The sequence below is a fragment of the Hetaerina americana genome, unplaced genomic scaffold, assembly GCF_022747635.1.
Source record: "Hetaerina americana unplaced genomic scaffold, ioHetAmer1.1.p SCAF_10, whole genome shotgun sequence".
NCBI lineage: Eukaryota > Metazoa > Arthropoda > Insecta > Odonata > Calopterygidae > Hetaerina > Hetaerina americana.
Window position 1 is genome coordinate 21289571 of NW_027286070.1, and position 24669 is coordinate 21314239.

A 24669-nucleotide genomic window follows, 5' to 3' on the forward strand; every position below is an offset into this window, starting at 1 on the left:
TAGTAATCCAAATACAGTGTTGTTGAGAAGAGTATGGAGTGTTTAGAAAAAAACACCAAATATTTTTTTGTGAACAAGTCAACACGACCTGCGCTCATTTATCCGCAATTGGAGAGACAAACAGAGACGGAATGAAATATCCTACATTTAGATTGGAAAATATTTACAATTCCTCTCGCCAATGTGAAAAAAATTCACCCTATTAGCCTGACAACGTAAAACTACATTTTAGGTAGTCATATTTCGCAAAAAATGCAGTTCACAGTATTTGAAATGTATTGGTAGCCACTGCCGTAAATCAAGCGAGAGCTCAACATACTACGAACTGCGAGACAGAATTACGGAATCGGGTATATTGTTTCCAAATTTTTTATCCACTATATTTAAAAAACAGGGAAATAATAGCCTACGAAGAAGCAGTATTTTTAGATTTCCAAAGAGGCTTCAGCCAGGAAATTCACAACCAAATGATCCACAATTTCAAGCTTGCTCATATTAAGGAGAATATCAATAACTGCCTGAGGGAATACTTATCTTGGGGTGAACTGAAAGAGGTGCCTGATGACACGAAACTAAAAAAAGGATTAATTATCCGGGAATTCGCTGAGGCAAAAAGTTCCAGCTTAAGCAGCAACGTTAGATTATTTTTTCAAATGTGAAATATTTCACAGAGTGGTAATGTATCCAGCAAATTGTGATTTAGTTCTCTCTTATGATCAGGACAAAATTTCGGACAATTGCAAAGTTGAGAATTAACGTTTTCTTAGTAAATATGCATTTTAGATTTGTAATTACAAGTCTAAAGAGTTTTTTACAAATTAATTGTCATTAGAAAAAGTATAAGCTACCTTGAATTTTGACTTTCGTCCTTGTTTTATGGGTCTTAGCACTGTCCGAAATATCGTAAGTACTCCTTCTTTCCTCGCACGTTTTGCAGTCATCAAATATCTACGACTAGTACCTGCAAAGTGTATATACAAAACATTCACCATTCCTTTTTCGAATGAATTACAATAAATTAAAATCAATTGCGTCATTTGTGAACTGATCCGAACACTCCTTCCACCTGTCGCGGTGGTGACTCGTGTAACATGGGATTTATTTCAATGCAACAATTTCAGAGTGTAAAAATCATTCGCCTTGACTGGGATCCCAGTCAAGGCGAATGATTTTTACACTCTGAAATTGTTGCATTGAAATGCACATTAGCGGATGACTCCGTTAAAAGTTACTGTTGTGGCATCTCCCGTAGTTTCTTTGGGATTTATTTATTTATTTTCTTTTTTCGTTGCGATTAGGCGATTTTCCTGGTGGTAACGGTCAAGTTTGATCAAACATAACTCTTACAACGAAAATTACATACATACACGCACTATAAAAACAGATAAGAGACAAAATATTCTTACATACAATGACACTTCCACATCACATACAAACAAACTTCCACATCACATGCAAAACGCGAATCTAGGACTGTGAAGGAGCGTGGTAGCTAATTTACAGAGTGTTTGGCCACTAACTAGGGTGCCCAGGTTCGATTCCCGATAACTCTGAACACCCCAGTTTTTACCTAAGCTGTGTGATTTTTCAAATACCTCACCTTTCTGGGAAACCGCTGGTGACCCAGGGAAAGGAAAATTTCCCCCTACCATAAGGAGTCATAATGACACACACACGCCGAAGGACTTGCTAAACAGCAATATCTTGGTTAAACAGGAATATATTACTAAAAAGTTCTACTTTAGGGTCGGTTTGATAGTTTAGGGTAGAGTTCAAAGAATACAAAGTAGCACATCACTGTGGCATTGCTGTGAGGAAATATTTCCGCACAGGTTTCCGTGTTTGACTTCAGCATGGATATCAGATCATTCACGACAAATATCCTTGTTCTCACCTAGGATTCTCTCGCAGAATATATAATACTACCCTCGGGTGCCGTTTGGGTGACACCTTAGAGTTTCACCATCATTCCCCCTCTGACTTCACTCCTCTCCAAGGGTACCTGGAACTCCATTGGCCGCATCCCCCCTCCCCCCCCCCTCTGAAGCACGCAGGGAAAGACGCGATTCATCATTCAGGCACGTCGGCTGTCTCGGTTCATATGTGTTAATTGGTATCGTGGGAGGCGTCAGTTTGGGGGCTTTGTTAGCGGTGGAAAGTCGATAGGGTAGCGATTATTTCGCACAGAGGGGAAGGAAGAGGATCCGACTGCCTTCCCCGTCCAAGGCCCTCTCCGACCTCATATTCGGTCGCATGGGAAGAGATTCCCATGTATTGTATTTCTCGTGAATTTGTGCTCGACGAACCGCGCAGGAATATTACGCCTGCAGTACTTCCTCCGAACCCACCCGGTCTTCGGCCCATCAAATATGCTGCCATACTGAGATCGTGTCTGAGTTGTAGTGGCGCTTGAAACGTCTTATGAACCCGTAGAGCGGCCACCTTGCGGCTCGACGTAGATTTTCAGGTTGCTTCCTGGTCCGCACGTAGAACACAATTAAGGAGAGTTTTTCCCAGGCTTTTGGGAAGACGTGTGGAGGGATTTCTCAAGCGTTTCATAAAAATGAGCTACTCTCCAACTTTTCCCATCCCATTCGGACGCTCTCCTACCTCTTCTCGCATATATGGGTGTTTCGAGCTTAACTGTGTATTACAAGATAGAAGATAGATGAGTGTACATGTGTGTGTATAAATGCATATATATATATATATATATATATATATATATATATATATATATATACATATATATACACACACATATATATGCATACATATATTATATATACATAGGTATATATATAATATATGTAAACATATATATAATAATCAACCATTAAAGGTAGGCTTTGGATGTACGCACCCTTCAGAGCGGCACCATGATACATTCACTTGCCTCTCCCAAAAAAACACCACTTGTAATCCGTCGCTGCAATAAGCTCCTATACAGTTCCGCATCCTTCCTTCCTCCATTCCACTCAACATGCATATTCTATTCTTACATCTTGCTCCCTAGTTTAGCGTTCTTCCCTTTATCACCACCTTCAAAATCGTATTGTCAATCATAATGCTCTCACTTTCATCGTCACAATAATGTAACACCACACACAATATCTTTTAGTTATTTAAGGTGGTGTTACAATATTCTGATGATAATTTTATGATGAATGATATATACTCGTACAGATGTCTCTTAAATATTGTGCAAATGTCTCAGCGTATTTTGTTCAAAAATGTCCTCAAAGCTCAGCGGAGGCTACAACAGCCCTGTATTTTAAATACTTGCTCAATAACTAAGTTTCCGAAGACAACCTGATCGGCTAATTTTGAGATTGAATCTGTGAAAAGTATTTTCTGATATCCATTGTGACTACTTTCGCTGCCACTATGACCTTAAGCCCATGGCTTTACCTAATGTGTTTATCATTAGCCGACTTTAGTTCAGGAAATCTCAAATTTTAAGTATAAACATAAAGATTTTTTATTAGTTTTTATAGTGGTATGTGAAAACTGTACAATAATAAGAGTTGTATGTTCATATATCCCCTAATAATCACTCTATGGTGCATATATTTCTTTGTTATATCTGAAAGTATTTTGTTTCCATGGACACTTTTATGCCTAGCATCTTGTGGCTATAGTATAGTATTGATATTGAATCATAGATTGACAGATTTAAAATAAGCTACCAGACTATAAATCAGTAGATAACTAACGCGACTCTAAAGTCCATTCCACATTAATAATGAAAGAAATGGCATGAAATATGCAGTTAACAAGAATATCAAAAAGTGTTAATTTGTTTACAGTGTTGTGACTTTAATTATGAAATGATCTTTATGCAACAACCTCAACTTTCAAAGTTCTTCCAAAGAAACTCCTGGAAAAGAAGTATTCATGGCCAAAAAGCTCCTCTTTATTTTCTAAATGGAAAATAAAACGTATAACGTGTACAATCGTATAGAGGATACTGCTTATCTCCATTTCATTGAAAAAAAACAACTAGTTAACAGTTTTGCACTCTATAAAATGAATTCTGTGGCGTTTTAATGTCGATAAATATTATCATAAATAATGAATGAATATCTCATCCTTTAAATTGATCATCTGAGGTTGTAATGATTATGAAATCAGTATTTTTGGTAAACATTTAAGGGAGAAGACTCTCATCCTTAATCCAGGCCGGCAACTTCGATTCAGCATATCTCATTCCCAGGGATTGGCTAGTTATAGGTGTCATATATCTTTCTAATCCTGCCTCCATCAGTATCCGTTATCTTCCTAATGCCGCTTAGTGATTTACTGACCCACATACCGCGATTGATTTGCGAAATTCGGCGTCTGGGTCACGGGTTGGCACGTGCCGCGCGTGGCTTTGCCCCTACTCGAGTGATCCCCAGCCGTGATTCCGTGAGCTGTGGGGCTCGCACGTCGTCTTTTAACGGATGACACCGTGAGGGCATCCGATTCACCCGGAAGTGAGGCGGGGTTGACGATCGCTCGAGAGTGGTGTATCCTTTTCGAAACTCTACAGAAAAAATGGAGATGTTCAGCCGAAATACACCACGTAACGCGGGTGACCAAACAGATATGGGTGTATGTGTCTAATGTTCGAGGGAGTTTTGCGAAGCGTCGAGGGTCCCTTAGTATTTTGGCGATAAAGTCATAAAGGGTTGGGTGGGGATGGTTTTGGATGTCAAGGAAAGGAAGAAAAGGAGTGTACGGAGGTCTCTGAGATAAGTCACGAAATGTGACGAAGAACCCCTTCGACTTTCATGCCTTTCCACCACTATCCGCGTATCTTTTTCGTGCACAGACCCGTTTCCTCTTAATTCCCACACCGGTTCCCGCTCCACCCCTGTTCTGCGTGGATCCGGGCCAACATGCTCGATGAAAAACCTTTCATTGGATTATTTCCGGTCGTTTATTTGCGTCTTTCCAAATCCTGAATTCGGTACCCCAACGGTTTGCTGAGAATCACGGTAGACTAATTAATTTTTGAAGAAGTAGAATGAGGCCGATTTTGCAGAAAAAGTGACTTCAGAAGTTTTCTTTAGGAATTTTAGTCGATGAAATTCTTGCCAAATGTGGAATTTATAAGCAAAAGGAGTGGAGAACAGCATTGATTGTGGAAACTCTCCTTACATATTCTAATTCGGAAAAAGTTCAGCATTCTTCACAGGAATTACGAAAAATTGAAGAAAGTTTAGAGAGCTCAGGTTAATTTCCAAAGTGAACAATTCATAAGGCACCATTTTGTAGAATGTTTGGACATTGGAAAATTCTTGAGTCTCTTGTTTTGATACGTAGGGTTTGGCTTTTAACTAAGTACGTATAAGCTGTGTTGTTAGAACGGTAAGCGCCTGATTATGTTACACAGAGTAAATTGAAAATTCTGATTTTTATGCAGAAGTTGGCTTGAAATACATTTTACGATGTCGTGTAAAGCGCCATTTGGTAGCAATTATGCATTCATATGGCGTTGCATTTTAGCGATTTTCATTCACCGACGCAGATGGTGGTTGCTGTAATAGCATATGGAAGATCAATCAGAGGAAATGGACCCCATATATTCCATGCCAGATAAAATCTGTAGCACCTAAAAATTAACGTATTTCACTCTTCACTCACGTAATATCTCCTTCGGTCTATGGAACATATTTGCATATCTAATAATACGAAACACACAGTTCTTAGAAAGCGTTTTGGCTTGTCCTTAGACGAAGAAGAACGTGACCGGCACATAATAGCTTTTCCTCAGCAAGAAGTCAGAAGAGTTTTCGAGGCTGTTTCTTCCTCTCAGCGCTAACGCACGAAAAAATTCAGTCGGGCTAGATTGGTTATTTTAAGTGCTCACGTTTTAATACAAGTTTCGGAGATGTGGAAGACGGCATTCACCATTCAGATTTTTCTGATGCCTATTCATATTGAAATTAAATTACCCTTGCAAAAAAGTGCAATCGCACTAAAAATTTCGGAACCAAAGCATAAAAAGTAACAGTGATCGGACAAATAACGTAAAGACATTTATTATATGCTTTGAACTAGAAACTAAATCATCTTATCAAAGTGTTTATCCGAACTGTAAAAGTTTCTAGCATTATGTGAATGATAATACACCTACCAATAAAGGTTTTGGTTTATGCAAAAATCAAAGAGACTCTTTCCAACGAAAAAATACCTATGGCCTCGTAACGATAATTCCAATTTTCTTTTTAAATCGTGGTCGAATCATCAAAAACATTCTTCCGCATCGGTAGATAGGTATTTTACTCGTATAGCATGATCTGTATCCGGCCATGACAAATATCTATTGAATCTTAGCCACTGTAGATGTCGTGGAGGTTTTTCAACTCCCTCTCATCAAAGTTTTTTACCTTAAAGATGAAAAGATGCCCCAAGAAAAATCTGCAAAAGCCTACGAATTACTAAATTAACGCACAATAATTAAAAAATATTTTCATTAACGAAATAGTGAACTTAATTATTATACATATTGGGGTAAAAACTTTCGCTAAACATCTCAGAACTTCAAATGCATAAAAAATAAAAAAACAAATGTACATATCTTACCTCGAGGAATTAAAACCATATAAAAATGGTATTGTAAAATCCCATTCAATGCTTGGCGTGTATGCACAAAAGTTCATTGACTGCCCAAGCGGGCAAGTATAAACCGTCCCGGTGAGTGAAGTCCCACCTTTACCGGTCAGTGTACATAAGAAACGCATGGCATTGAAGAAAGAAACATGGCTGAGGTGGAAGTGCGGTTTGCGAGAAAGTGAAACTTAAAACTAGGAATAAAATATGAATTCTTAATCTAACAAGAAAGGAAAGCCGACAGGGAACGGCTTTTTACAAAAAAGAAAAAAAAAAAAGTACGTCACTAACAGCACTAACTGCCCACCGGCACACTCTGAGCATAGAGCGGTACAAAATGGAAGCGGTGGCGAGGGTCGCCCATTTCCCACAGCGGGAAATTACACTTGGGCTTGAGGAAGCGGGTGACAGCAAGACCGTGAAGCGGATAAAATAATACTAAAATAACTTGGAGGACGGAGGAAGAGATCCGTCCGGCCGTGAAGCGGCTTAAGACTATGAAGAAAATTTAAAATTAAAAGACATAGTAAAGACTCATAGGCGAGTAATATCTTTAGGCAGTGTATAAGTGTGTTTCTCTCCGGGATCATAGTCCCAGATGGTTTGTAGCAGCGGATTTCCAGACGGTGCGAGGCGGGATTTGAAAGACGCGACTTGCGAGCGAATGAATTCCGCGACGGATGGGAGTTTATGCGCCGCTCGCACGTCGGCCATCCTAGTGAAGCGACTCACTTGGAGTAACGACCGAACAGCCTTGTTTTGCATGGTTTCAAGGTGACGCCAGAGCGTAAAAGTTTTACTCATTTCCGAAATGCAAGGGTTGTGCATATACTATAAGTAGGTGAAAAATTGTAAGCCTAATAAATGTAAAACGGTGAATCTTCGAAGACAAGGGAGTTGGAAAGCTACAGTGAATCAACTTAAGGAAAAATTGTTCCCCAAATATTTTAAAAGACTTGAATATGAGCAAGAAATTACTGCTACCTCTGAGAGTGGTCATAATACCAACGAGAATAAGCATTGCAAGACCGATGATTTGGATGCGCTGGGATTCAAGCAATGAACGGATAAAGTACCCTAAATAAGGCATAGTTTCATACTTTCGTTCCAACTGGAGGCGTTCCCCAGCGTCTGTTTTCCAGTTTCAACTTAACATGGCGACTTAACGAGCGTAGTTATTCTTGGAAATTGGACCGAAAAGAGCGACAATTTCGACTGTAGTGATGCATCTACGGATTTTAGAGATCAATACTGGCGCCGTGCTGGGGGATCCAAAATGAGAATTAAGGCGTGGGAATTCATTATATCCGTGGTGATTGAATCTTAATGACTCGAGTTTCAGGCGAAATGCTACACTCTTCGAGATGGAAAAGGAGAGATGAAACAAAATTAGATCCCCCCCCCTCCGACACATATTTCCTTCGCCAATCGCGGATGGTTTTTACGGCTTAATATGAAATTCCACAACAGAAATTATGCCAGGTTTATTCCAAAGAGTACTAATTAGGAGATTTTGTATATTTGATGAATTTTTAATAGAGGTGTAACATCAACTAATGGTTGTGTCTGCATGTAGACCCATTCGCGTGATTTTTTAACAGCATATGCTAAGACTTCCTCCTCTTAGCTCAGTAAGGTATTTAAGTATTACATTGATAACTAAAAACATTTAATTTTTACGGAATCAATGTGATTTTGATAATATTTTTCCATTCATATTTATGATATTGCGATGCTCTGTTTTCGAAGGTATTTTAAAGAAAAAAGATGAAAGCATAACTCAACATTTTGAATTAATGGGCTTATTGACAATGCAAGGGAACGTTTAAAGAATTCAGCGTAAAGATTTTCACTGCCCCAACCGCCAAAATACGTGTATATTATCAAAATCCACTATTGGAAAATTAGGGGCGTATGTATGGTCTTGTTGACACACAGTCCCGTAGTGAGCCACATCATTCTAGTCTTCCATGACAAAATATTTACACACTTGTAAGATAGTGACTTTCTAGTGGTGTTCGGATTCCTCCCACGTTAATTTAACCAGTTAAAAGGCAGTTTCACCGGCATTTCAGTTGGCATCTTCAGGCCCGAAACGAGCCTGCAGTGTTTTTGCCTGATATATATCGTATTTCCGTCGTATCAGAGCAGCACTCAGGCACAACATCAATTTCGTGGAACGCAAGATCATTGCTAGGGAAAATAATTACCGCCCTCGGCTGATATGGGAGGCGATAGAAACAGCTAAGACTCTGATAACTTTTATGGGGTAGATGGATACCCCCCCTTCTCCTCTACGTTGAATCGAATTTTCCACAAAATGATCGATCACAGAGCAGTAGACCCTTCATCCAGCCATAGTGCCCCAGACTAACCTTAGAGCCCTATAGTATAGAGGGGGCGGGCAAGAAGAATGCTAAGGCATTTTCCAATTTCAAATTGTTTCCACCATAATGTATAATATGGTAATTTTTTGTATTTCCTTCGACGGTGACATGTATTTTTTTAATTACCATTAATTCCTAAATATTGTTAACCTCTCTCATCTATATCGTAACTCAAGGATAAAATATTTCAACACTGCTATTCTAATTCCTTTGCCTGCGCGTGACTTAGTTTTTCTAAACATGTTTCAACCTAGCTATGAGTTTTTAGCCTTTATAATCTTTATAGCATTTGACTGCATAAGTTATTGCCAGCGGAAAGGAGCCACTACCGTCAGACGGAGTAAATCAAATTCCTGAACATTTACATGTACATATGTAAATTTTAAAAACGTTGCGAAATGCCTTGATGTAAATTGGATGTTGGAATCCATCCTGGGATCCTGGGTGTTGTGCATGCAGTAGCAAAATCGACGACAACTTCTTTTGCGGTAGAAGAGCGAGTGCATTTTAAAATTTACGACCATTTAGAACGTGGACTCTTTCCTGCATTTTGTTTTGAAATATTACGGAACGCACTTCCACAAAAGCTAAATGCAGAATTTATTTTTGGTATTTCATGGTTTGTAATCCTAAGATGTACGTCCCATTTTCACCGATGAGTCACTGGTACGTAAAAACTCTCGTGACCTTCTTATGGCGACATTCCTTCGTTGAGAATACACGGACGGAGCATCAGCGCCTACGGAATGGCAGGAGACAGTTAAATTCTGAACATAAAGAGACATTAAAAATTTTCAATATTTTATAAATCAAAGGAAATATTTCAAAATAAAAAAAATCAAGCGTTCAATTCCGAATGTTTAAACGGGAAGTTGCTGGTAAACATAAAGAGTTAATGGAAAAAAAATTTCGACCAGGCTGGAGCCCGCACGGGGTCACTGAAGTGGAAATGTGAACACAAAAGACAGATCGTGAAATACGGTCAGATATGAGCTCGTAACAATTGCCCCTCCACTTCGTTTCCCTCCCAATTTATTGTAATTTCCATTCATCATCTTGTGTGAGGACGGGCACGGATGAAATTTATTTCCTCCACCCTGCCGCGGATTAACAAAGCGCGAAGGTATATTTCGGCCATCCGTTTATTTTATTCGCCCCGAAAAGGGGATAGAGACAAGGAATATTGTTTTTTTTATTAAAATCCCCAGCAAACCATTCCATAACTCTCCCGTTTCTAATTAAAAATCCCCCGCGCGCGCCAATGTCTCCTCTCCCCTTCCCGCCCTCACCAACCCTTCCACCCACTCGCGGACGCCCATCGCTCTCGGGAGGCTTACGCCGAAGGGCAGAGGCGGACGGTAGGTGTGCATGTTATACGTTTTTACCTCTTAATGCCCGTGAAACTGATGAAGGACGGCTCACAGTAATGCAAATTGAGATGGGTCCCCTGCTGGAAGTTATGTGGGCGTGGGTTGCCGAAAAGATGGCGCGTATTTGCGGCGGCGAATAGATGAATAAATCTCTGCCGCACTTATCCGCGTTTGGGGAGGGATGGGAGGGAGGGGGGCATGTTGTTTGAATTCACGGAAAATTCCCTCTCTACCTCTTCCTCGCTCCCATAATCCTTCGCCGCGAACTGACTGACGTGCATGGAAGGAAAACAAAAGAAGGGGGTGGGTGGTGCATCGCGCAATTACTTTTTCCCGGGCACTCGCTGTGTCATTCACCGCAGGGGAGGAGTGCATTCGGGTTAACGACGTCAACGCCGCTCGTTTCTTCGACCTCTATTATTTCGTATTATTTTTTTATTTGGGGAGGTGGTGGTGTCGGATATCATTTCGTTGCTCAATCTGCTGCGGGAGACTTAAGTTGATGCCAGTTTTAATGAGGATCCCGCAGTTTTCAGAAGCATGCGTGCATCTCTCATATCTGCTAAAAACCGGCCGTGATACCCTCCGATGTGATTACTCAATAATAGGCATTCATTCCTTGTGTGACAGACCGGGGGAATACGTGCCTGATATCTGACGGATATGAGTATGAGCGTAACGAATACTGCCAGCAAACTTAAGTCACATCAATTACCATGCAGAAAATATTGTGAACAATTTCGATTTAAAAATTTTCAAACATTTAATTGTGTTCCTTTAATGGAAATAAATCTCAATTTTCAAAATTTCAGATATATTTTATAGACTCTAACAAAGGGTAAACTATTGGTGCAAAAATGTCTTTATTCAGAAATGATATATTTTTACCGTTAACGTTCATACTTCAGCGGTTGTAATTAAAACAATAAAGACAATCCTGCCTGCTGGTTACCTTGAAATACTCACGCAATTCATTGATGTAAGGATATTTCATTTTTCCCTGACTTAAAATTTATACTGCCGGCGACAGTATGATGTTTTACATTTTTACAATCGCATTAATTTAATTTCTTCAAATTAGTGGAAGCCAAAGGCATTGGGTTAGTGTAAAATTTACCAAATGACCAAAATTTAATAAATCATTAACATAGAATCATCTACTTTTAATGCTGGCTGAGAGATTATTTCGTCTTGATTTGTTCCTTCTCCGTGAAAAATAAATGTTTCCTGCAAGTTAGCACTGTTCATATTCTCCTCCACAGAAGGGTGCGATAACCGTTGAGCTGTTTTTGTTCTCGAAGAATATAAAACTTGAAGAAAAAGGAGTGTTAATCCTAGGCCATATTATTTCAAGAGCTTTAAATTAAACTTCAAATGTGAATCTTTTCTCACATAAGGAAAATTCATGATATCATAGACTTCTCAACGAGCGCAACGTCTGCTCTCATGCGTCAACCGGCGATAAAAAATTATGTTTCACGGTCATTAAACTGAAGATAACGAAGGAACCAACGTTTTTTGTACCAAAAAGTTCCTTTCCAAAAACGCAAAATATACAGCATCTTTGGCTAAACTCCCGTTTTTGGCAAGACGGGAAGATTACGACAGCCATGTGGGCGTCGGATGGCATTTATTTTTCGTCAAGATGATTCCAGAGGAAATGGCGGAGGCGAGTGATGTAAATTACATCATTGTTTGATATGGAGGGAGATTTAAGCTTTCCCGAAGGGGAGCGGAGTTAGAGGAAGAATGAGAAGGAGGGGGCATGTGGGAGGAAGATGAGAGTGAGAACGGAATGAAACGACGGGAAAATTCCCATGCGGTCCATCTCCCATGATTGTTCCGACCCCCTTGCCAAAAAAAATCGCCACGTAGGGAGCGCTAACGGCCCGGAATGTTATCTCCGCCATTCAACCGTCATTATTTTGCTGTTCTTTTTTATCTCTTCTCTTTCCTTCCGCGGTGGCTCACGGTTTTCCTCCCGGTTGGCGTTTGGGAACGTGCGTGACTCATGTGCATGTTATGAGCGTGCGTTTATGGCCGCGTCGACGTGACCCAGATTTGTGGGTGTGCGTTATGGCGATATATCGATATCGTGTTGATATTTTTACGTATCAATCGAATCGATATGAAAAATTTTAAGGAACCAATAACTCGAGGTTCGATAATTATCTTCGTTATGAGTATACGAAAGATATAGTCGATATTCAGTGAATTCCTTGATATTCCCGAGATCGCTCGATGTACCAGATCATTATCGCCACGCGGATACAAACCGTCGCCACTTCGATATTTCTTTCGTATCATCTACAACTACATGATTCCCCGGAAGTCGCCACGCGGCGTGTGGTCGGGTGTTTTTGGGGCGCTAGCTATGCACATTCAAATATGAGTTCATTCATGTAGATGAATATTCAATTACTTAAATTCACTAACACATGAATACGTATCTATACAAACGATACAAAGTGGATTATTCCAAATGGTGTCTGATTATATTATTAAGTTATGTTTTTTTAAATAAAAATATTTGCGGGTTCCTGGGTTAGATTTTGTAATGACCATGCATCGTCCTAGGGAAAAATGAGGACTTTAACCTTCCTTTTCACTTATCATGTATTCGAGTACGCCAAACAATAAATTCTTCGGTCTCACGAACAGATTCGACTTTTACGTGCCGTTTTTCAGCTTAATATTTTTCGCTGTCTTTGTGAATTGGTGGGCCTTCGGCATAATTCCTCCAACATATCTAACAGGCTTACTCTCTTCACGTAGCGACATATCGACCATCTATGTCGGTAGTTGAATATCGCACAGACCATTCTAGAATTCACCACCGACGTCCCACTGTCTTTCAGCTCTCCTAACGTTTCCCTCTCCTCCATTCGTCATCTTCCTCGATTCTTTAAATCCTAAAGAGGAGAAGAAAAATTTCCGGCAGCAGAGAGACCGATGAAGGACGGCCCCTGACCGTTCACTCCGATTCCTCGATTACTTTGCGTAATCGTTCGCGTGTGTTGAATGGAATCAGCTTTCCCGCGCAATCCTATCAATTTACTGCTGTTTCTTTCCTCACCTTCCCGGCGAACAGCACGCGAGAAAGAGAGAAGGGAAAAACAACGGAATAGAGAACGGCGCTCGCACGTGGACTAGTACCCCAATTCCGGGCGGAAGGACCGAAAATATAATCTGAATTTTTACATCCACCCAACCATCCCACCAGCCCGCCCAACTTTTTGAATAAAATATTTCCAGTCTGAAGGATTTCAGGATTTTGACTCCTGCTTTTATAGTTCCGTTTTTTTAAACCGCTCTTTTATTTTTGCACGAGCGGTTTCCCGAGTGAGTTTTTCCGAGGATCCATCCCCGTCATCTGCACCCACGCTCATCTTCTCTCTCCCCCCTTAGTCATAAAAAATGAAAAAAAATAATTATTGTACATTATTCTGTTTATTCATTCCCCGGGAGAATGCGCCACTGAGGTATGTAGGGGAAGGAGGAGGAGTGGGGGAAGCGGATGTGAATAATTAATGTGTAGGTGAATAATTAAACGTCCTAGAGTTACGCGGGTATGGAATGTAAACTTCATGCAATTTCCACAAACTTCTAGAAATTATGCTCCGGAAGGATTAGTCATAAGACTGCGTTCATTCGTTAAGAATTTCAAAACAATTTGCACAGAAATATTAACGCCACACGCGAGCATCCCCCATTCCTCGTATTTCAGTTGTTCATCCTACCGCGATGAGCGGACTCGTGCTTTTATGTTCTCCTCCTATATTTTTGGAGGCATTTCATTCACTGAATGAATTAGCATGAAGAGTGAGAAAACATTCCATACGCCATCGAGTCGGTCAAGAAGCGTTCTTTCCAACTGCTTAATACTTGCGGCAGCTGACACACATTTACCCAACGAGATCGGAATGCCTTGTCCAGCTCTTTTACTTCCTTGAGCGAGATTCCAATTAGGGGAAATGAGAATTTCGCAATGCTCTCGGGCGGCTCATCCCACCACGTCCCACTCGATAAAAATCCATTGCCCTACAGTGCGACGCGCATCGCGGAGGAGAGACTCGAACCCAGGGCTCTCGGACATGTCGCATCGTACGTTATCTGCAAAATGATACGTTTGGGTCCATAATCTCCAGATGAGTGAGAGAGTTAGCGTGGCAGGTAAGTTTTGAAAAGTTAGGCTGGGAGCCCTTTGACCTCCGAAGTAGGTATGTAAAACTTTCAGAAATGTATGGGTTACATGAGTTTTCTTGCAACACATAGGCAATTATTTATGACACCAAATGATATTGGTGCATTCGGCCACAGGGATAAAATAAGAGAGATAGACAATGTCACCGTTAGATTGAAGTACTCGTTACTCCCTTGTGTGATAAGCAAAAATAAGGAAGTCATAGAGTATATGGGAGAGTTCTTTCCACCATACCGCTTGTGGTTTTTCAGGCAAACCTCAAACCCACAAAATCACATAGCACGGGTGAAGATCGGGATGCCTATAGACGTCAACCGGAAGTCAGTGGCTCATCGCTCCTATTCACCGGGCTAACACACTCCCGGCAGTGGTTAATGAGAATGAAACAAACTATGATCTAACATCTAAAGACATTTGGAGTATATTTCTCTCTCCGTGAAATTGAAGGGCGGATATTTGAAATTGTAGAAAAGTGAAGATTATTAAAATGGAAATAAAATGATATCTGAATGGAAAAAATGTTAAACCTTATTGGATAAATTTTGACACTTGATGACCCGAACAAGATATTAGTAGAGGGAAAAGTAAACGGGAAGAACTGCGGAGGAAGTTCACCCATTAGAGATGCGACATGGGACAAGAAGAACGCCAGTCGAACTGAGCGGAGAATTGCGTCAAACCAGTCTTGGGATTGACTTCCGGCGATGGTGAAGAAGTTGTTTTTCCGACTAAGCGTCATTTTGTGAACTCCAAAACGGCGTTTTTCATTTGTTGCCAATAAAAGGCACCATGGGTGGTGATTGCTTGCACTTAACATTAGCGTCTGGAGCGATCGTTTCGGATTTCCGAAAGGAAATCAAAAGCTGCCCCATCGCAAATTGGGGACCCATTCATGCGCTTTTGTCGCCCTTGCGTGTTTGACCTGATTCCGAGCTAGGAGCGCCCGACCATATTATGAAGTCGCCAAAGAAACGTTAAAAGACATCGTTCCCTCACGTGCTGCCTTCGCAAAACTTCGCAAAATGAATCAAAGGCCATAAAGCGAGTTCATGCGCCACAAGAGTGGCTCGCGAGCATTGACCCGAAGTTCCAAGAGGGAAGAATCTTCTGTTTTCCAACTGTCACGGGAATAATTCAATCAGGCGGAAGTTTTAACGCTCAATCCGCGCGGTCGTCAAGAACAGGTCGTCTATGTGTGTTAACGGACGCAGTACTTCATGGCGATTGGAATGGGGTGGGTTTTAATCGAGGAAAATATTTTTCAACTACAATGTGTTCCCAAGCGGAATCTCTTTCACGTTTCTGCCTGAGCTTATGGGGAGACCAAAATAATAGATACAGGAAAAGCGATGTCCCGCAGAACGCCGTTGAATCAACATTGAATGGCGGGCGGTTTTTGAGCAATTATACACACGCATTAAATCCGAAAATAGGAAATACTGTTATCAGAGAGTTTACATGAAAAAATGATTCTAGCGTGATTTAAGAGAATGCCAATACGATTTTGAAATTCAAATCATAACGACTACCGTTAAACCTTATTTTCTGAACGGTACAAAACGTGTCATAAAATGAACGCATTATCATGCATTCATTTATATGGAATGCCTTACGATCACTGCCTAATTAATCCCAAGTGAGATGTAATCGCAAAATATACAGCCCTTAGATGATAATTACTAATTGGTCCATTACGCATATTCAGGTCACAGAACAGATGCTAAAAATGAAAAGCATTTGGGCGACGTACATTTCACACATTACATTTCTGGTAATCAAAAGTTAATTAGCATGAGCTGCCATAAGCTTGATAGTGAGGTACCACCATTCCCACGCTACTAGCTAGTGTAACGTATTCTCACGGCCGCTGGAGAAATCGAACTCCTAACACACGGAAAAAATATTCCGCAGCCCACGCACTGCGGGATCTGTATATGATATGGGAACATGGACAGATGGCGACCATAACATATGTACAGTTTGTTAATCCAACATATATTCGATAGCGTCAACTGCAAAAAATCAAGTTATCTTCCCTTGACAAATATTTTTTCGTCCGCAGAAAATCATTACTGCGAACCAAATTGTGTTACATTTGTGGTTATCAATCACTTCGCATAGGATTTCTCCGTTAAAAAAGAATTCATTCGAGTCAGTTAATTATTTTTTCTTTGCCACTGGACAAGCCGTATTTGTATTCGCTTCAGTGTTTTAGCCAATTGTCAATTTAAAGAAAATTGTTTATTTTACCAATAAATCTTCACTTAAAACATTTTTGAAATGATTGGATGTAGCTCGTCCCAAAATTAAACAATGAAAAACCTTAAAAGGTTCAAGTAAATTTATAATAGCAAACATGGGCTACCATATGATAACTGATTTCCGGAGGTAAAATAATTAATGAATTTGGTAAGTAGAGTCTTAGCGGAGTGGTTGCCTTAGTGTCACACAATACCTAATGACATAATTTTTACTTGTCAGTACATGCCGATTTGTCCCCATTAAACTTTTAAATAACTTATTTTCCTACAGATACGTGGTATTCAAAATAGAACGCGGTATTAACGGAAGAATACCTCGTGATAAACACGATCATTCTTCCGTTTAAGGTAGGGTTTGGATTGACAAACACTGGGCACCGATACATTTCTTAGTCTCGCCTAAGAAAACACCACCAGACATCTGCCCCTGCAATGACCTGTCATATCGAATACACTTCACAAATTTGGTAGGGTATAACGTTTAAGTGGTACTCGTTGAGTAAAAGAGCACGCAGAAAAGTAAAAAATTACTATTTTTTAATATTTCTGTGGTCTCAGTCACCGTCGACAGTGTGAGAGGAGTAGCTTCTCTCAATAATAGTAATTATGATTCGCTTACTCGGGTCAAAAATTAATCTTAGCCTGCCCATTTTTCCTCCTCAATTACAATTCAGATGACACTAAGCAACAATTGGGGTTTCAGCAAATTAAAGGTTTATCCTATGGCTACGAACTCTTTAGCTCGTAGCTATAGGATACGGGTCTTTAGCTACGAGCTCTTTAGCTCGTAGCTATAGGATACCTCTGCGAGCTCTCAAAGCTTAAACAAAACCAATTTTTAGAATATTCAAAAGTTAAGCGCTGAAACATTATAATTATAAATTAAATTTCCTCCAGAGTGAAATTGCTGCCTTTAATTAAAATTAAAACGAAAATGTATGCACGAATTAAATAGCATTGGCAAAATATATTATGTGATTACAGGTTTAAAATATTAAAAATGAACCGTTTTATTACAATTTTGCAAGTATAATGGCGGTCAACATTTTAGACAGACATTCAGATATAATTTTTCTTTAAACTTAGCTACATGATTTGATTTTATTTTACCTCAATAACGGTCGAAAATATCCTGAATATGATTGTAAACCACACGCATACTTTCACCTCGCACAGTATATTCCTATTCTGTGGTAATTAGTAGGAATATGTACTTTGTGATTAAGACAATGGCGTGTATATTAGTTAGATATGTAACTTAATTCGGTGATCACACACTTTAGACCTTTTCAAATCCCTTTCTTTTAATCAAAATATTATTATTATTTTATCGGGGATTTAGGAAAAGGTTGAATGGTTTTAAATATGATGCCACATATGATTGAAAAATGCAGTGACCTGATTACTTGCATGCTTCAAATTGATTAGATAACTTAAATAAATGTCTTTACGCTCTTGCCCAGATGAGTTGTCATCTAGAGTATTCAATTTTCTTCGTCAACTCAGCATAAGTTATTCCCACATTCTGGAATTTCAATGCCATATTTAAAATAAGCGATAGTAAAACAAACCCATCAATTTTGTCAAATGCTCAGAAAGCAATTGTGCGAGAGGCTTGGGATGATTGGTTGGAATATATGACAGTTGAGGACTGACAAGTATCCTTCTGAATAATATAAATCACAAGGAAATATCACAACGTAACCATATACTTTTCATTAATGCCTTCTTTGCCTGAAAAGATGGTGTTATCGTAAATAGTGACACTGATATACAAAAATCCCATCTGTGGAATGCAAATATTCATTTTCATTCCACAGAATTTGAAAAACAAAAACAAATTCAATCTCGCATAAAGTTAAATAAACACCGCGACAAAACGAAAATAAATTAAATTGTGGCGAAAGTTAGCAAGAATCCTTAACGGAGTACAGAGAATTCGTCTCCTCTCAACCGGGCAGGGTGATGCACGGGAATAGCTGGGATTCTTTCTTAATTTGAAAACTTTCTGCGATGAAGAAACGATAAAAAATAATTAAGACGTGTTCATCCCTTATTTCCGTGTTGTTCCTTTCATAACCTTCCACCATAAATCTCTCTCTTGATCTTGCCCTTCTCCGCCCAATTCCCTCTCACTCCCTCTCTCCGTATAACTCGGGAACTGTCCTTAAGCCTCCCAGAAGAAGCTAATGGTTAACTCGCGGACGAATTTCATTTCTTAGAGGTCGTGCAGCTGCCATGAATTAACAAGTTCCCCGAGAAAACTTTGTCCTCCGGGCCGAAAAAAAATAAATTCACCGACTGCTTGATAGTGCCGGAGTGAAAAGTTCTCTTGAAGAACATTAAAACGGAAGCATGCTCCTAAAGAATGTCACGCCAACTGCTCGCTGCGCAACAGGAAACCACCACAGCACGCGAAAAAGGCTTTAAGAGCACAGCGTCGCGAATATTGTCGTTAACCTTTGTGAGTGGCGACGAGTGGAACGCAAGGTTAAAAAAGCCTTCTTGATGATAACCAGCCCAACTACCTTCTTGGCTTTCGACTTCCATGCTCAATTTTATTCACTAAGCACTCTTTGGTCTTATTTTTGAGTGCTTATTAACGGAATAGGTGTATGTATGTGTGTGTGTGTGTGTGTGTATATATATATATACATACATGAGTCTCTTGACCGAAGAATATGGACACTGGGCGACATATTAAGCCCACGGATCTCACTGTAAATTACGCCAAAAAAAATATCTGGTGCTGAAGCCGAAAGGTAGACAAAAACACCAAAACCATAGCTCAAGCGCTAAGAGCATCCGCCCGATAAGTGGAAAGATCCGGTGTTCGAGTCCCGGTCAAGGAAATATTTTTACTCTTGTGATCCGTTTGATTCCGCCTTCCCCACCTCTACTATATTCGTCCTTCATGTGTGTTCCTATCCGTTTTCCTTATATCTATTTCAATGTGAATGAATATTTGTTCACCGTATGGCGGGATTTCGTGTTTGAATGTGTGTGTGTGTATATATATATATATATATATATATATATATATATATATATATATATATATATATATATGTGTGTGTGTGTGTAGTAGTTTTGAGGGGAGGCGACCGACAGCTAAGGTCATTTGCGCGATAGGGGATGGACAGGAAAGGATGAAGGGTGGAGAGAAACCCGGCGTCGGCATTAGCCTACTCTTTACGAAAGGCGCCAAGGGGTCCGCAGTTTAACGTCCCATCCGACGGACGGCGTACTCCCTCAAAGTGCCCTCCACAAAGCACCTCAAGTAGGGATCGAGATACCTCTGAAAAATATTCAACACCGCAGGGATTTGAACCCGCGCCCTCAGGGTGGGAAGCTAGTACGTTAGCCCCTGCACCATCTCGATCCCCATATATATATATATATATATATATATATATATATATATATATATATATATATATATATATATATATATATATATATATATATATATATGTATATGTGTGTGTGTATATATATATACACATACACACATTATATATATATATATATATATATATATATATATGTGTGTGTATATATATACACATACACACATTATTTATATATATATATATATGGAACACTCTTCGGCGACGCACAATTATCAATTATATAAAAACACAGATGTAGATTTTGAAACCGTAGAGACACAAAGAAAGGACACTCACAATATGTTGTTTTGACGTTTTGACGGTCGAGCCGTCGAAACGTCAAAACAACATATTGTGAGTGTCCTTTCTTTGTGTCTCTATGGTTTAAAAATGTACATCTGTGTTTTTATATTTATTTTTTATGTATAATATACGTAAACATTATAATTTATATACATATATATGTGAATGTATGTATATATATATATATATATATATGTATATTCCAATTATATTTATATAATTCCAAGACCACAGTTATAAATCCGAAGGTTGGTTTTGATAGGTCTTGGTATAACTCACCTAATACTAAACCCAACGGTGTGTGGAATTCACAAATCAGGGTGGGAGGGTCATCAAGGCACAACCTTTAACTATGCTGCATGTGTTTCCATGAAATATCTGTTACACAAAAAATCGCACGGCTCGAGTTAAGCTGAGGGTAACCTGAAGCGTCCTCGGATATCAAACCCGGGCCTTAAAAATATGTGTGTGTGTACACACACACGATATAGCATATTACAGCTATCTACAGGAATACTACATTTGGAAATTCATTTTAACACATGCCGAAAAACATACATCCAAACATTATCTGGTGCCTGAAGCTAATCTTGAATGTTTCTTTTCTGGGAAATTTTAGCGTCCATTTCGTAAGTTTTGTTCACTGTGCAGGATTCGCCAAGAAAGGCGCGTTATTCGGTTTCTTCATTTGACCATCTCAAACTATGACAAATCCATCGCCAACTAAAGGTCTCGATCGTGTGTCTAAAGCGTAAGACACCGCTAGGTTGAGTTTAGAGCTCTAGGACTCGTGACGGCGAGTGATAATGTGATCCTCCTCCGACGGCGATGTTCGGATGTAAATCTATGTTTTTAAAAAAACTCTTTTCGGCAAGTGATTGTTTTATCTGATGTAATCCTTAATAATACTCCCATCTCGCCCATTATTCAAACGTTTCCTTCCTTCTTCTCTTTCCAGGTTTCCGGTTGGAGCGGGATCCCGCTGAATCCGAGGAGAGGTGAGTGGAAGAGATTTAATGGTTCTCGGGAAGGTGTCAAGTCTCAGTTGAGGAGATGGAAGTGGAATTTTGATGGGCTCGGTGTAGATGTAAGGGAGAGGAAACGGCTATGACGATGGGAAGGAACGCTCTCAGAGTTCCAAAGCGTTTGAAATGACGAGAGAACTCCGGAGTTTGACGTCGACGTTGAAATGGAATGAGGTATTCATTGTCAGAGTTGTTATGATGTGGCGACTGAGAGAGCAAGTTTCGGCACGGTGAAAGAAACCGCGCTAAAAGATACAGTAAACACTGAAAAAGTTTTGGGGTTAATTTTTTGCACAAACTGCAGTTGAAAAATCTTCGCCTTTGGTATATAATGGTACCCCTTGGAGTCACCCCTCGATTTTCCCCTTGAACTTTGAATGAATTCTTCTGCTTCTGAAACTAGGAGCGAACAATTATACCTTTTAACAAGGAAAAATAAGAATATCCAACCATTTACATTGCAATGAAACATTTACTTGTCAGCAATGAAAAATTTATGATTATTTATTTATAATGATGCGCAGCATCGAAACCATGGTCGTGAAATATCAAATCTTTATTGTGGAAGTTAAAGTTTCCTTTTTACCCTCATCATAAAAGAATTTCATTAGGTTAAACCTGAAACTGTTATGTTTATGAAAAATTTAGTCGATGGGTTTCGATCAAAATTTCAATAATGCCAGATATGCATGCAAAATATATAACAAACTATCTTGCTCCTTATTTTATTCAAAAATATTAATCGTAAAGGAAAAGAAGGTAAATATGCCGTACTCCGGAAGACACTATCACTACTACTCTACTACTATACTAAATACTCTTTTAACAACATTTCTGGCTGCTTGGGATCTTTTTTGTTGTAGTAATATTGAATACTTCTTTTTTTCCAACTAGCCATATTTTGTTTTTGTATGAGTGTAATATCTAATGGACTGTTCAAAGCGTTTAACTGGAATAGTATTATCACAAATTCAAGTAGGTTTTAGAAATTGATGTTTTCTCTGAGGTATTGCGAGATGGTGCAAAATGTGTTTTCGTTCGTGACATCTAGAATGAACGAAGTAGAAAAATGAGATAACCAAGCCCTATTCGCATTGCAATGGTGCCGATAGCAGGGAGACGATTCTCTCAAACTTTGGTGAGATTGTTTTAGAACCTATTCTTCCCTTTTTGACGAAAATCATTAAATAAGTTTAATATGACAAAGGTAGGTTCACTTCCTTAAATTCGATATCATTGATTGGCAATCAAATGTATACTTTACTATCGGATCAGAAATTGAAAATTAGAGAAACATGCCTTGAAGCCGTTTTCGATGGCTTTAGACTGATACTCTTTCGTTTAGGCACAGATGTCATTCTTTCGCAAGTTTTCACTTCCAATAAAGACACTGAAATGTGCAAAGAGGAAAATGTTGCAGTTTCACATAATACACTTTTTCCGGTTTCGATATAAATCAACGTCTTTTGGTGAGATAAAATGAAAATACTATATAGTATATAGTGGCACATGAAAAATATGAATAAAGTACATTCTGGGGAAGAGCAATGTTATCTTACGTATTTTAACGACATGAATGAACTACATCATCGGAATCCATACACCCATTTCAAATTATAGTGGGCACTAAATATAGCCTCGAAGAACTACGTCCATTTTGAAAGTGGGAAAAGAAAACGTAGCTTTTTTAAATATGCGAAAATTTTCTCGGCTTCGGAAAGGACCGTATACAGTACATCATTTTCCTTCAGCTTGCGCTTCCGGAAATTCAAAAGCTGAGAGCAAATGGCACGCGAGAGTTTCCGAGTTTTCGCTCATGCCTAACTGCGTCCACGTTGAAGAGACCCTTTGGTGCCTAATAGCCTGTTTGCACAGCCTGCTGTTTCAGAGGATGCGCGTTTGCGTTTGTGCGGTGAGCTTGCGTATGAGTGCCCATGTACTCCTGTTCGTTTGCTCTCTAGTCGTCCAGGGAGAGAGTTCCGGAGGGCAAAAATGCTGACTGGTCGTGGCTCAGCGACGCTTGACTGATCTGGCTACGTTTCGACCATCGACCCCTCCCACAAGAATTCTGCCCGCCTCCATCCCATGGATGCCGGGACACCTTCGACCCCTACGTACTGAGATGTCAATGTAGAAGTCAATGGACATGCCCATGACCCCACTTCTTTTATTTTTTGAAGATTCGGCAACCATTGCGAAACACCCCTCTTCATCATTCCCAATTAGAGAGAGATCGCGTGTGGGCGTGTACGCGTGCGAGCTGGTATGACACCACTGATTCTTACGTCAGCAGAGTAACTCTTCAAGAAATAAACCCGATGGAATTATTATTTTTCACTTTGAGGTACGCTCTACGTCGGTATCGAGACGATATTATCATGCTCACTAGTGTAATTCTTGGTACGTGCAGCGACTTCGTTGAGAATTCATAAATCGCCCTCGAAGAAATGAATAAGGAATTTCGTATAAATTAATGAAATGGAAATTGATGTGTATTGAAATAATATTTATGGGGATCGGGGTGGTGCGTTGGCTATCGAACTAGATTTTCACCTAGAGAGCCCAGGTTTGACTCCTGGAGATGTCATATTTTTCAGTGGTGTCCCGATCCCTACTTGAGGTGCTTTGTGGAGAGAATTTTGAGTCAGCACGATGTTCGTCGGACGGGACGTTAAACTGCGGACCCCTTGGTAACTTTCGTTAAGAGTAGGCTAATGCCGGCGCCGGGTTTCTCTCCACCATTCCTTTCCCATACTACTGTAGTATAGTCCTGAATTACGAAATATGGAGATATATTAATGGAGAAGAGTATACTAATATGTTACCAAGAATTAGCACTGCGAATAATTATTTTTCTTAAGCACTGCAAAAGCATTCTTGTCCGACATTCGGTTCATTAGTAGTAGTAGTACATTAGGAAGGGAACGACAGCTAAGATCATTTGCAGCGCTAAGAATAGGTGGCCAGTTCGGCAGAGTAATGGTTTTCAGAGAATGAGATAAGGGCTGGATAGAAAGCCGAAGTGGGCATTACTCTACCCTTAAAGAGAGGCCACAAAAGGTCACAAAATTTAGCGTCCCATAGGACGAACGACGAACCCCATTTGAAGTGCTCTCCACATGATCCC

The 24669-nt window shown here is 39.7% G+C and overlaps 1 protein-coding gene across 1 annotated transcript in view; it reads left to right on the forward strand.

The window, feature by feature from the left end:
• Window positions 1-24669, forward strand: part of MESR3 (misexpression suppressor of ras 3) — a 301273-nt gene that overhangs the window by 181685 nt on the left and 94919 nt on the right. The window contains exon 4 of the mRNA XM_071598439.1: window positions 21476-21515. The gene's annotated coding sequence lies outside the window, so the exon portion shown is untranslated. The remainder of the gene's footprint in view (window positions 1-21475; window positions 21516-24669) is intronic.